We start from the raw sequence: 5,767 nt of genomic DNA, 5'->3' as shown, positions 1-5,767 counted from the left end.
GATACCCCTTCTCCCCATCATCCACCCCTGTCACTTTGCCATACCCTAGGTTCAGCTGTAATGACACACACCTACACCCAGGGTTGTCCAGTAGCCAGTCTACTCCTGTCAGTAGGTTCTCTCCTGTCACAGCACTGCAGCCGATGATCCACCAGCGTTGGGTATAAATGTCATCTAGGGCCTACACACACAGGGGTTTTGAGGTGAATGCACGTATTAGGCATAAAGTCGAAAGGGAGGGTATCAGGCAAGTATTACTGACCAACCCATGGATAAAAACACTGTGTGTAGGTTGGGTTCTGTGTGTGTGTGTGTGTGTGTGTGTGTCCTCACCTCGTATAGTAATGGGGAACAAATTGATTCAGTTACAGACCGGGATATTGTATATATCGTATCGTTTTGACAATATCACAATATTATTTTTTTGCCTTAGTTTGCTTTTCCTGCACTAAAATTCCATTATTTTTCATTCATTACTTATTCTCCATCTTCTGTTTAAAAAAGGAGGTACATTTTTTTTGGGGCCACTATATTTCCATGGCTGATCAAAACTTGTTTTCTCGTGGCTCTCTCTTGTCCTTCTGCAGCAGACATTATGGTGAGCAATGTGTTTGGAACATCCAATCACAATAAAATCACAGTATCGAATCGCAATATAAAATTGTGAGAATCGCATAACATATCGTATCGGCACCTAAGCATCGTGATAATATCTTATCGTGAGGTCCCTGGCGATTCCCAGCCCTAATTAGCAATATGATCCCTCTTTATTAGGGATACAGGAAGGTCCTGTTTATTGACAAAACAATCTCTACAGAGAGAGATGCCAACACCCCAAGTCAACCATGCCCACACGCCAAGTCAACCATGCCCACACCCCAAGTCAACCATGCCCACACCCCAAGTCAACCATGCCCACACCCCAAGTCAACCATGCCAACACCCCAAGTCAACCATGCCCACACCCCAAGTCAACCATGCCCACACCCCAAGTCAACCATGCCCACACCCCAAGTCAACCATGCCCACACCCCAAGTCAACCATGCCCACACCCCAAGTCAACCATGCCCACACCCCAAGTCAACCATGCCCACACGCCAAGTCAACCATGCCCACACGCCAAGTCAACCATGCCAACACGCCAAGTCAACCATGCCAACACCCCAAGTCAACCATGCCCACACCCCAAGTCAACCATGCCCACACGCCAAGTCAACCATGCCCACACGCCAAGTCAACCATGCCCACACCCCAAGTCAACCATGCCCACACGCCAAGTCAACCATGCCCACACGCCAAGTCAACCATGCCCACACGCCAAGTCAACCATGCCCACACGCCAAGTCAACCATGCCCACACCCCAAGTCAACCATGCCCACACCCCAAGTCAACCATGCCCACACGCCAAGTCAACCATGCCCACACCCCAAGTCAACCATGCCCACACCCCAAGTCAACCATGCCCACACCCCAAGTCAACCATGCCCACACCCCAAGTCAACCATGCCCACACGCCAAGTCAACCATGCCCACACCCCAAGTCAACCATGCCCACACGCCAAGTCAACCATGCCCACACCCCAAGTCAACCATGCCCACACCCCAAGTCAACCATGCCCACACCCCAAGTCAACCATGCCCACACCCCAAGTCAACCATGCCCACACCCCAAGTCAACCATGCCCACACCCCAAGTCAACCATGCCCACACCCCAAGTCAACCATGCCCACACCCCAAGTCAACCATGCCCACACCCCAAGTCAACCATGCTCACACGCCAAGTCAACCATGCCCACACCCCAAGTCAACCATGCCCACACCAAGTCAACCATGCTCACACGCCAAGTCAACCATGCCCACACCCCAAGTCAACCATGCCCACACCAAGTCAACCATGCCCACACCCCAAGTCAACCATGCCCACACCCCAAGTCAACCATGCCAACACCCCAAGTCAACCATGCCAACACCCCAAGTCAACCATGCCCACACGCCAAGTCAACCATGCCCACACCCCAAGTCAACCATGCCCACACCCCAAGTCAACCATGCCCACACCCCAAGTCAACCATGCCCACACTGTCACGCCCTGGCCATAGAGAGGTTTTTATTCTCTATTTTGGTTAGGCCAGGGTGTGACTAGGGTGGGCATTCTAGTTTCTTTATTTCTATGTTGGTATGGTTCCCAATCAGAGGCAGCTGTCAATCGTTGTCTCTGATTGGGGATCATATATAAGTTGTCCTTTTTCCTTTGGGTTTTGTGGGTAGTTGTTTTCTGTTTAGCGTTTGCACATGACAGGACTGTTTCGGTTTTCCCTCTTTGTTATTTTGTTTGAGTGTTTTGAGTAATACATTTATCATGAACACTTACCACGCTGCGCTTTGGTCCACTCATTCTGACAAGAGCCGTGACACACACCCCATTTAGGCCCCCTCAGATCAGACCTATGCCCCTCCTGCCCACCCCATGGCCCCCCACTCCCGCAAAGAGGGCCTCAACATGAAAGTCACAAATATGTCCAGGCTGTGAGCAGGCCCAACCCCCACTCTTACACGAGCCCAAGCCAATGGCATGTACCAGATGCTCAGCAGGCTCTGCTCACACTTACTGGCCTGAGGTCAAACCACACGACCAACAACATTGGACACTTTATGGAACACCCAAGGCCTGAGGTCATCTGCCTTTGGCCTAAAGAGAAGGAACCTGGACTTCATCAAAGAAATCGGAAATACAGACATTGTCATCCTACAAGAAACCTGGTATAGAGGAGACGGACCCACTGGTTGCCCTCTAGGTTACAGAGAGCTGGTAGTCCCATCCACCAAACTACTAGGTGTGAAACCTGGTATAAAGGAGACAGACCCACTGGTTGCCCTCTAGGTTACAGAGAGCTGGTAGTCCCATCCACCAAACTACCAGGTGGGTGGTATAGAGGAGACGGACCCACTGGTTGCCCTCTAGGTTACAGAGAGCTGGTAGTCCCATCCACCACACTACCAGGTGGGTGGTATAGAGGAGACGGACCCACTGGTTGCCCTCTAGGTTACAGAGAGCTGGTAGTCCCATCCACCACACTACCAGGTGGGTGGTATAGAGGAGACGGACCCACTGGTTGCCCTCTAGGTTACAGAGAGCTGGTAGTCCCATCCACCACACTACCAGGTGGGTGGTATAGAGGAGACGGACCCACTGGTTGCCCTCTAGGTTACAGAGAGCTGGTAGTCCCATCCACCAAACTACCAGGTGTGAAACAGGGAAGAGACTCAGGGGGTATGTTAATTTGGTATAGAGCAGACCTAACTCACTCTATTAAATTAGTCAAAACAGGAACATTTTACATTTGGCTAGAAATTCAAAAGGAAATTATCTTAACAGAGAAAAATGTCCTCCTGTGTGCTACCTATATCCCCCCACTAGAATCCCCATACCTTAATGAAGACAGCATCTCCATCCTGGAGGGGGAAATCAATCATTTCCAGGCCCAGGGACATGTACTAGTTTGTGGCGACCTAAATGCCAGAACCGGACAAGAACCTGACATCCTCAGCACACAGGGGGACAAACACCTACCTGGAGGTGACAGAATTCCCTCCCCCATATGCCCCACTAGGCACAACTAGGACAACATAACCAACAAAAACGGGTCACAATTCCTGCATCTCTGTTGTACGCTGGGTATGTACATAGTCAATGGAAGGCTTCGAGGGGACTCCTATGGTAGGACAACTTATGAAATCTATTCCTTATTTACACTTTGATTTAAGCAAGCGGTACCAGAGTGCCAAGTCTAGGACAAAAAGGCTTCACAACAGTTTTTACCCCCAAGCCATAAGACTCCTGAACACGTAATCAAATGGTTACCTGGACTATTTGCATTGTGTCCCCCCCCCCCCCCTCTTTTACACTGCTGTCTCTGTTTATCATATATGCATAGTCACTTTACCTATACATTCATGTACATACTACCTCAATTGTCCCGACCAACCAGTGCTCCCACACATTGGCTAACCGGGCTATCTGCATTGTGTCCCACCACCCGCCAACCCCTCTTTTTACACTTCTGCTGTCTCTGTTCATCATATATGCATAGTCACTTTAACCATATCTACATGTACATACTACCTCAATCAGCCTGACTAACCAGTGCCTGTATATAGCCTCACTACTCTTTTTTAAAATGTATTTTTAGTGTTGTTTTATTTCTTTACTTACCTACTCACACACATTTTTTTTTTCTCGCACCATTGGTTAGAGTCTGTAAGTAAGCATTTCACTGTAAGGTCTACACCTGTTCTACTCGGCGCACGTGACAAATAAACTTTGATATGATTTCTCAGAAGTTTTGTATTCAGACTGACTGTACACAGGTCCATATAAGGCTTTGCAACTCTCTCTCTCTCTCCTCTAAGAGGACCTGAGCCCTAGGACCATGCCTCAGGACTACCTGGCCTGATGACTCCTTGCTGTCCCCAGTCCACCTGGTCGTGCTGCTGCTCCAGTTTCAACTGTTCTGCCTGCGGCTATGGAACCCTGATCTGTTCACCGGACGTGCAACCTTGTACCGGATCTGCCGTTTTCGATTTCGTCACTCACTATCTAACTCTGAATAATTGGCTATGTGCTGACCTGTTGCACCCTCGACAACCACTGTGATTATTATTATTTGACCCTGCTGGTCATCTATGCACAATTGAACATTTTGGCCACATTCTGTTATAATCTCCACCTGGCCACCCCTCAGAGCCTGTTTCCTCTCTAGGTTTCTTCCTAGGTTCCTGCCTTTCTAGGGAGTTTTTCCTAGCCACCGTGCTTTTACATCTGCATTGCTTGTTGTTTGGGGTTTTAGGCTGGGTTTCTGTACAGCACTTTGAGATATCAGCTGATGTAAGAAGGGCTTTATAAACATCCTCCCACTTGCTGACCAACAGATTTTCCTCGTGCCGTTTTCATTTAATAGGGTTTTTAGTACATTTATCTAAAAGCCATCCCTTTAAATACGGTGTACCTTTAATACAAAATGTTCCTTGACAGACTCACTAGAATATATATATATATGTATAGAGGTTCAGCATAGGGATCAATGAAATATATTAATCTCCTGTTCAGCACCAATCGGTAGAGTTCTGGTAACCTTTTAAAAGGATATCTATAACCTATTGGTCCATTAGATCAGAGGGAGGACCACACACCAATTTTACTTCCGTATGACGGTCAATATATTTGGACATTTCCACCGCCATTTCTCACAAGATGAATGTTCGACACCAAGATCCCTCCATTACCTAGTGTATTTTGTTCTGTTGACATTTGGAAAGTTTGCCGTCATGAATCTCTCTTACATGTACTATACTCTAAAGGTAGGATGGACTCCAGGTTAATGACAGATTGTAGATCTGTGTTAGAAATTTAAATAAATAAAATGTAACAAAGAAAAATATAATTTTCATAAAAAATTTAAATTGGACAGATTTTAGAATATTCACATGAAAATCTGAATCTTCTCATCCTACTTGTACTAGTCAAACCCAGCCCAAAATGGTTCTTCCTAACTTAACAAGATCCGTGTTGGAATGGAAGACAGAGAGAAAATACAACATAGAAAAGCACATTCAGAGCCAAGCTGTTTCTCAATAAAGAGGAAATTAAAACATTAAATCTCTGATGTTACTGCCGGTCGCCATCGCAAAACATTTTGACTGACGCGTACGCAACAGACTACTTGTTCCTTGGAAACGTTGGATGATTTAACACAGGGCCAGTAGG

This window comes from Salvelinus alpinus, chromosome 7, assembly GCF_045679555.1.
Source record: "Salvelinus alpinus chromosome 7, SLU_Salpinus.1, whole genome shotgun sequence".
NCBI classification, from domain to species: Eukaryota; Metazoa; Chordata; class Actinopteri; order Salmoniformes; family Salmonidae; genus Salvelinus; species Salvelinus alpinus.
Note: the sequence above shows the minus strand (reverse complement) of the source record.